Source organism: Mizuhopecten yessoensis, unplaced genomic scaffold, assembly GCF_002113885.1.
Source record: "Mizuhopecten yessoensis strain PY_sf001 unplaced genomic scaffold, ASM211388v2 scaffold207, whole genome shotgun sequence".
In the NCBI taxonomy this organism is placed as follows: domain Eukaryota; kingdom Metazoa; phylum Mollusca; class Bivalvia; order Pectinida; family Pectinidae; genus Mizuhopecten; species Mizuhopecten yessoensis.
In genome coordinates, this window is record NW_018403431.1 from 671,053 (window position 1) to 681,137 (window position 10,085).

Below are 10,085 nucleotides of genomic sequence, written 5' to 3' on the forward strand. Positions count from 1 at the left end.
CGCTATAGTTGACTGTCACTGTACATGGCGGAAACTGGTGATGGCTAATCTGTAACAGTGAGCCCCAGTGATATTTACCCAGCGTCACTAGTTTACGGCTCAAGGCAATGCATCTCTTCCAGCATGAAGTTTGATAATAAAAGGGTCGAGAACGAATAATATAATCCGCCCTAGACCGTGTGTGTGTGTTACACATATTAAGGAGCTATTGTAAAGCACGTTGGTTAAAATCTTAAATATTGGATGTATGCTCACCAGTGAGTATCACAATCAATTTTTGCATTCAATAACAAACATTTTAAAATAAGATGACGTATTTTCAAACACAAAAAGTTAAAATCAAATCGATAATTACCAAAGTGCTGCATAAGAATAATCAGCTGATCGTGTAAGCGCAGTTTGTATTCCTTACCTGGTGTATAACCAAATCAACGAGGTGGCAAGGCACGATTGACTACATGATATAATGAATGACAATGATTAAATCTGTAACATTTTAATGATAAACAATAGACTAAAGAACATGAAAGCATTTTTTTCATATGTCCACACATATGTTTATGACTGAAAAAAGTTAATGTTCTTCCAAAGAATCTTTTCACTCCACATCAAACAGTTAATTAAGATTATCTGAACATGTCCTTGAGTAAGCAACGGGGAGTACATCTAAAAGGCCCTAGACGATGGAAGACTATGTAAACAGGGTCGTTTTATACAAGATAAAAACGATTTTGCAGATATAGTTGAAATGTACAAGTCAAAATTGAGTACCTTGATATGGTGAACAACTCGCTATGGTGAACGACGGAAAATATTTTTCTAAATAAACGTGTTTTTGTTAGATTGTGTATACACTTAATGTATGTTATATTCAATATTCATGAAACAGTCGCTAGAACTATTGAGAGCTGAATGATATTCTCTTTTATTTGGTACATTATTCTAAATTCAAACTTAATGTGCAATGTATGTTGAATGTATTAATTTCATATTTCTGTATTAAACCTTTTGAAGAGGCTACAACTGTGAACTTACCAGTATGACAATATGATACATAACACTTTGGATCTATAGTGTGTCGTGCTGTAAGTAAAAGGAACTACAATGTACCTGTCATATTAATTGGTCATACATAACTTGATTATGTTTTTATTGAACATTATTCGCTTGTGTGGCACTACAATTGTATGGCTTTCAATGTGCTTATGGTGTTATATGTCTGTCCGTAAGTATGTGAGACTGTTGGTGGGTCTGATGGTGCGGCTGGAAGCCTTCATACTGACAGGTACCTTACAAATCTCCGTGGGGATTGTTATTATTGGCTAGTGATACTCTACATATAATCTATTACAATCAATTGTATATCGATATACCAAAGTTCCCTGTGAGATATCCTATACCAGATGTAATAGTACTGTAACCCCCGTGAGTGATTCTGTACCCGACCTAAGTTTAAAATTACCTCCGGGAGATATTTCTACCGGGGACGGACCTGTTGTACCTAAGTGGCAATCATAACTGCTATTCCCGTAGTCCGGGGTTACCTCTGGAACGACTCACTATTGCCCAAACGGTGATATTCGCTTAATGTAATCGATGAAAAATGTAATTTAATTTATTTTTTCTCAGAGCTTCATTTCTAATTAATCCCGAAATGAAATGTTAGATAAGAGTAAATACAGAAAAAAGTAATATGGGTCGAGAATGGGAATAGATGAACAAGGTTTTACGAAGAGGTCAATTGACAAATACACTTCATATATGTCCCATGTGTATTACTAAACCATTAATGTTAATTTTGATTCTGTCCGTGTGTGTTTTACATACACCAGGTATATCTTTATATGTCGTTATACATATTGTTTGGGTGATTATGAACAGAATCTTATATATATTTATAATAGTTCACACATTAATTGAAGTATGACATTGCTTTGATAGGCGATTACTGATTGACAATAGTATGAAATAAGCGTCGTAAAAATACAGGTTACATTGTACAGCTGATAATTTAAGAGGGGTAGAGAGGAATGTCACATGTTTAACTGTTATAAATCTTATTGGTAATTAAATGTAACTCTCACATCAATGATTGATACTTATAAAATAATTAAAAAAACACATTAATAACTCGATAGGTTATATATTGTTATCCTATATGTATCTATTCAGTTGCCGCACGTTAATTCACGAGTATGACAGTATATTGATATTTCTCACGAGTGCTCAGCACAACTGAAATTTTAGGTTTGGTATGCTATATAAGTTGAAAATAAATGGTATTCAAAGGGATTTATTTTTAGATTTTGTATTTATTGCATTTTCAAGCACAGAGACGAAATTGTTGCTGTATAAAAAGTATGGTAATACTCCTTTTTGACGCCGTATTTTAATGACGTCACGCGTGACAACAAGACTGCGCGCCTTTTTGAATGAGCTTTTAAAAGACACATCACTGCTGTCTGCTATTATTTATCTATGTATAAAGATTTGCTTACAGCCACTTAATCTATCATCGGAAATGAAAAATTATAAGTTATATCTTCGATGCTGTGAAAATCTATATTTTCATCAATTCAAAAATGTCTAATATGTCACTGGTGTAACTGTTATAAATGTGTACATTATATGTAGTTATGTTTTATACTCCAACAGAAATATATGAGTATGTTAAATTCACTCGTATACATGTTGTTACTGACTTGAATGGATACATTTATATTCTTTAAAACTCTACAGCTGCTACTGGTATAAGTGAAATAGAAACATAGAGACTGTTGTAGCTAGTCTTGGTGCTATGTTAAGATGTGTTCACAACCACTTAGCACCGTCTAATTGAGGTCTTAAGTATTGCTGTAGCTCCGCTAATGACAGCCAAACTGATTATAGTGGATCAAACTGCAGGTCTGTATTTATCCTCAAATTATCTAGTTCTTGCCAAGTAATAAAAATTGCCTCTTACTGAACATTTTAAGCGTATTAACGAAAAGAATAAGAAATGCTGGTTTTAATTGTTTCTGTATGGCGATGTTCACTCCCGTTGTACGTGTACACCTGTTCTAGTTCAGTAAGGACAAAATGGTAACTTCTCTGAAGTCTATATTGCTTTAATAATACTATAAGGCAGTGTACTACTTTGAAACCCTTGGATTGATATTTCATTTTGAAATATGATATCTCAATCGATTCACCAGTCTGAGAAAATGCACGTGTGCTACATTGTAGGTAAAACACAAATTTCTATTACAACATGTAGCATGCTCTCGGTTCCGCTTGTAATCAACGCAGCCGCGTCCACCTCCGTGTAATGGGTCATACTACTCCCTGATTCCAATTGTGTCGATAGCTTACATGAAAGGCCCGAAGATTATTGAAGGACCGTCAGATAAACGCGGAATATTTCTTAATTACACTCTGGCAGATTGCGAAAAAGGTTGCTTCATTGGCAGAGATAAATCTCGCGATGTCTATGCGTGCGAGCGTATGTTGTTGGAATACTGATAATGAGGATTGATAGAAATAGATGAACCTCGGGCCAAAAGGCAGCACATGCGTGACACTGCTAGCTATAGTCTAATGACCATATATACGACTTATCCGACTAAAATGCATCCCAAGATCTAGATATACCATGCCTTATAAAATTATAAACACCTGAAAAGTCGAATTAAAGAAGCACCTTCTTTAAATGTTAGTATGTTGATGAAGAAAGGCAAACAAAATGAATAGTTTACTGCACCATATGGCAGTGCGTCTATTGAGGAAATAAGGTTGAAAACCCATGTTTAAAATGTTCTGAAACATGTATAAAAAATAAGTAAAGAAAAAACGTGCCTATAGAATCTCTTAAAACGACACAAATCTAGATAGTTTATTTTTAAACAAGTATTTCAGATATGTTACGCTGATCCTACCTCACCCCATTCCCGATACAAACAGACAATACACACGAGTATATGTATGCATATATTTTCCCACAACTACTAGAGGTTTTCAACCACAAAATGTTTCCTGACTCACGACTCATTGAATAAACCTGCTAGCAGTTGCTAACCATTTTTGGTTTCCCACTAGTTGGGTAGCACCCAAGATGTTATTTGATTGGTCATTCTTTCAACTATAATGTCAAGAAATAATGCGATTTCATCATAGCTCATTTCCAAATTGTTTCCCCAATTGGACCCAGGAAAAAGGTATTCAATATTGTTTTTTTTATATAATATCAAACTAAGATAAACATAGCCAACTGTAACTCGTCGGGGAACATGTATGTATCTATTGCGAGCTGGAACCAACACTTCCATCATCACGGACTGACATCGACCGCAGACTAAGCATGTAAGGTTGATCCGAGTCCACCAATATCCAAAGATAACGAGCCTAGACCTAATAGGATCCAACTATAAAAACAGATATACACGGAAAAAAGATACATATGGCTACATCAAACATCACCCTTTTATACACAGACAAAATACATAACTATAAATCATCAAAATCGCATCAGATTCAGACAGTCATATGTGTTCTCAAATTACCAGTACAATCCAGCTTATAATACATTTGCCTGCCCTTGAAGATGGGAAACTTTCCAATTAGAATAGATAGCACTGATACATTATAGCACAACAAACATACTATTATTAAGACAAATCGTCAATACAGAGTTATAGGAACCGTTTTCTATTATGTTTCTAAATGAATTTGTAATAAAGGTTGACATGTCCACTAAAAGAGATTCGTAGCAAAAGACAATAAACTAGATGAAATAGAACCCCCATAGCACAGAAAGTCATATTCATAAAATGGTTTCAAGTCATCTGGTGATTCATACAGCCTAATTTCGATTGGTCTCCTTGATGGATTGTGGAGGCTCCTCTGTCGACAGCAAAAAGTGTAGTTATCTAAGGCGGCGTTGGATTAGACGTAGGGAAGATAGCAAGAGAAAATACGCCCCTTGGGGATAGATAGAAGTGGGGTGTATGTCAGACTCATTTGAAATATGTGCAAGACATTCGTAAGCCCAATCATTCACGTTAGCGTAAGGGGAAGGCAATTTGGAGTGAGAGTTAGAACAAAATTCAGTGATCGAATACAGCATCGATGTTTTATAAACGAGTATTTTTATGTTTTGGAATCGTGGTATTTATTTCTACCTGATGTTGTATGCGATAGAGGTGGCTATTGTATTGTTTGTTCACCGCTATGCTGGAATATCTGGTGATTCTAAAGTAAGCATGTAGTATAAGGAACTTACATTATAGAAAATCGTTACTGTTATTGAAAGATAAAGCATACTCCTATCGTAGTAAATTTTGTATTCTTTGTTTCGAAGCTCAAACAGTGGGTATACGATATTTGTGAGGAACGTTGCCAATCCCGCACCGTTCTTTGCGCATTAGAGTAGTATTTTGGGTGATGTTAAGTGGAATTTATTATGTAGCAAGCCATAGTATCACCAACGCGAGAATGCTTTAAGCTTGTTTTAATCATCCACTATATTTAGCAATGTTTATGTAAACCTCATATATTACATTGGTAATTATTATGTACATACCGCAGTTACATGGAAGTTGTATGATATGTACGAACAGTTGTATTTTCACTTCAAACTATAATAAAACTATAGAGAAAAACGTCTGTTTGAGTTGATACACTGAACCAAAGAACTATAAAGTCACATGGACATCTTTGGTATTGATCAAACTATTTTGAGGAAGGACAGCATGGAAAGGCTTCACATGTCTGGGGCGATGAGGATCTGAACACCAAGGACTAAATTAATACATTGAACACAGGGAACACAGAGAGGCCACTGGTACACTACTGTAACATTGTAAAATAGGAATGGCATGATACATCCGTAACTAAAATTATGTTACGTATCAGTTGCCATGATATCAAGATATCAATATATGAAATGTCTCCAAACTATTTTTAACAAAACGTGAATGTTAACTATATTTAGCTTGACCAAGTTACCTATTACACAAGTATATCTTGCTACTCAAAACAAAACAAAAAGACAAAAAAAAAAAGACGGGGCAGCTTTCGGACTTACCTTAAGATAGTCCATCATAGTTCATGTTATGTCTTATTATTGTCCTTCATGCTGTGTATAAAGAGGTGTTTAAATCCTCAAATATCCTTTTAATTTGTGGTGTCACCTTCTACTTCAGGAAAATAGCAACGCACCTGTTCACATTAAGTTTATTTATGACTTTGTGTGTGTAGCGGTATGTGAACGGTGTGAGGATCAATAATAACACAATCACTCAAATTAGTGTTACCGGCCTGTAGCAGGCAAGTGTATAGTTATTTTTACACTTAATATCAACTAATAATGCAGATATAAGTATGTGTTTTATTACTTATATGAACCGATCACGCAGACAGCCTACAAATAATATATTTATGTCACGAATTACCATATTCATGTCTGGAATAAAACAAACCAAACAGACTTATTTAGTTAATTCACGCCTATCATTCAGGTTTGTTACAAACATAAATAAAAGTTGAATACTCTTGGAATTATCATTGTATTAAGAATAACAGGTGGTGTCTGTTTGACTGACATCGCAGGATGAATGGGGCTGATTGTGTGGTTGTGTAGTGATAAGGTTTATGAGTGTGTTATTCAAGCCGATTACTCTGCCAGCTATCTAGTGTTATGCTATGTGTATTCGATGTCCAGTTGACGAAACGGTTGCCCCAACTCGCCTGCATTATAGATGCTCGGCATTATCGTGCAAGTTCCACGACCCGATGCAAGGAGACATATGTAGACGGCACAACCGTCCAAAAGTCTCAAAATGGCGGATATTACACAAACTTAGCACATGGCACTCTTTAACCTTGACGGTTATGTTTGACCTTGGTATTATCGTATCCGTTTTTGAAATCATTAAAAACAAATAATTCACACACAATTCCTTGATATTAAAAAAGACCAAGTGTATACACATAGGATAAAGAAACCGTTTGTTTAAAATACATTATAAGACAATTGTAAAAGTAAAAGCAGCTTTGGCACCCTAATATGCTAACAGCAGACGCCGAGGTAGGAATACTGACATGATCTCGTTATCAAGCCAAAACGTGAGAAAGCCATTCGGTAAAACATTTATCACGATAGATAACATGTGTCTCAAAAGAATGCCATTCCCTTCTCTGTTGTATGTTAGTTGTCTATTTACTTTCAACTTGTAATATCAATGACAATATGGAATCAAGTCAAACTCGCTTAGCCTTACCCGGAAGTAAACTTAGCAATGCAGCATTATTCAAGTAGAATGTGTTTACAATTTCAAACAATATCACATCATAACGGGAATATAACAAACATGTAGATATCGGGGTTATCAGTTGATATATTCAATATGAAATGAACAAAATACAATTCCAACATCATTTATATATCTTCATATTTATAGTGAACATGGGAATCCAGAAAATAAGTTCGGCATTCTTTAAACCGTTATGAAGATAACTAACGATTAAACATGATTTAAAAATAGCAGAGGCATTCCACCAAACGACTTACCTGTACAGTTAGAGTTGGTGTTCCGCTACATTCCTATATAGTCCAGTAACTATGTGTAGTTCCACGAACAGTAAGCATGCAAATAAGTGGGGATGCTTCGCCACTCCAACACCGATCCATGTTGACTTACATCAGCTGATGAATTGGAAAACATTATAAAGGTAGGCAATTAAACTCTACTGTGAACAGGGATTTATATATAAATATAGGAAATACAGTATAAAACATTCTGGCATATTCCGAAGATCCTCCGTATGAGTGCGTTGATAGGAGTCCCTAGGTCCAGAGGCTAGTCTGGCCTTATCTAAGCACAGATCCTGACCTACAGACTACTTATCGTATGACCGGTACTAGCCAAATGTTTAATGGAGGTAGAATTCATGTCAGAAATGTGTAGCTCAATACATCGCTTCTCTCACCGTGCTTTGCCTATGTGGATATCTGCTACTGAGGCATTTCGATTCCCATTTAAATATTCTTTATTCTTTCACTTCAGTATATTTCACATGTAGCACAAGTTGTCGTCTGGTACAATAACTCATCGTTGAGATATAAAGTTAACGCTTGTCTACTCTTGGGATATTTTCTTCCACAGAAAAAGCCCTTTCTGATTTGAAGGGCATCAGGGGAGCTCATACACACCGGCGTGACAGGTGAATTCCCCCTTCACACTACCAGTGTGCATATTAACACGTCATCTCAAACCCACTCACAAATAGTATATTCATATTGTCAGAAATATTTGTAAAAAAATCCAGCATTGCCTGTTATAGACAAAAAGTGATTAGCCACTTGAAAATTTCAAAATCAACACATCAAATCACATCTAATTACCAAGTCAAATCCGTAGAAAACAGGATCTCTGGCGTTTCAGTCATAAATATAACAGTGCTGGCTCCAGTAAGAACGATTCCTTTTCCTCTGCACAGACCAGTAGCAGAAGGTTTATGCTATGGAGATGCTGTATAATAATACCAAACTTCATGCCATCAACATCCGTTTAAGAGTTTTTACAGCTAGCTATAGCTCAAGGCAACTTTTCGCTTCGGCGACTCTGATCATACACAGTGACGTTGCAGTGCAGTCTGTACCGAGTATAGGCAATATAATCTCAGTGTCAACGAATGGTGGGGGAACACGATCAATAAGCATAGGAAAGAAACAGGAATGGGGATGCTTACTTAATATTCTCATTTCATGTTTACAAGCAGTTATGCACTGTCGTATAGTATAATATATGTTGATACAGTGTGCAGAAGTATTGATCATTGTGTTGCACATATTAGGTGTCTAAATATAGTCATTATGGATTTTGGAAGAACATGTTTCTTGTTTGGAGATTGTGTTATATTCTTTGTAACAGTGAGGAATAGCGTGCCTACAATGGTAATAAATAGCATACAATGGAACTGAAATCTAATTTATCATTGGCTAATGTGGTGATCCGATCTATTACCTCCCCTTTATTATTGAAACCATGACGTCAGCAAAGGAGTTTACAAAGAGAGGCCCTGTAGCTGCTAATGAGACTTTTCTATGCTCCATGTTGAAATTGCAAATGTGTCCATGCATACCCATATTGCTGTTATCATTACATCACAAGGGCATTGAACGTTAACAGAATGTATTTGTATTTGGAGATTAAAATATCGGGTACATACAGGGAAAAGTTTTTTAATAACCTGACGGCAGAATGGAATATTTTCATGGAAATATATTTTGGCAGTTGGACGGTCGACATCTAGATTGGTAACATTTAAAAATGACAAGATTTCATAAGCGTCATAAAAAGAGCATAAGAAGCAATATGGCTTTTTGCCTGGCCGTTGTCTGCTAATATTATAAATATTTTGGTAGCTATGATGTTTAATTAATTTAGGTAATTATTTATATGTAAATTGTCGGGATATCTAGCCTAGACCTACCTAATCACCGTTATAATGGTCATTAAATTGTTAGGGTTAAATATCACCAAACAATTGTTTAACATCTGGTTTTATAAAACATATAGATTCGCAAGCATATTTGATCGCTAGATTAAACCAACTATTTCGGTAACTTAAATATCATTAAGATAATATCAAATATGACCCAACTGTTTAATATCATAACTTTAGGAACATTCTGGTAGCAAAAGAAAATAAACACGATCAATGGTTATCATCATGTTGTTGAAATAATGCCGAACACACTCATGCACGTGCTAAATATTTACCCATGTTGTGACTGAGCTCTCACAGCAGTGAGATCAGGGAGTGCACGTGGCATCTTTCAAGACTAGTTTACATAGAAAGCTACTCCACATGAATAGTAACGTATCCGCATCTATCACACTATTAAGAAATACATCCTGACAATATGTCGTTTACTGATAACCAAACACAGAGTGAGATTAACTAACCTGAAGTCTTTGAAGTGTAGTAATTCGTTACTCATGTATGGATTACTACCCAAAGTGCAGCAAATGTGAAATGCCTCTTAAGTAATACATGTGATGCATTCATACTTATTCCATACCTATATTCCATACATTTTACTC

The 10,085-nt window shown here is 35.5% G+C and overlaps 1 protein-coding gene across 1 annotated transcript in view; it reads right to left on the reverse strand.

Moving 5' to 3' along the window:
- LOC110462570 (potassium/sodium hyperpolarization-activated cyclic nucleotide-gated channel 3-like) overlaps positions 1 to 8,474 on the reverse strand; it is a 176,459-nt gene extending 167,985 nt beyond the window's left edge. Inside the window, exon 1 of the mRNA XM_021516945.1 lies at positions 7,547 to 8,474. The gene's annotated coding sequence lies outside the window, so the exon portion shown is untranslated. The remainder of the gene's footprint in view (positions 1 to 7,546) is intronic.
- Between the last annotated feature and the right edge of the window lie 1,611 nt (positions 8,475 to 10,085).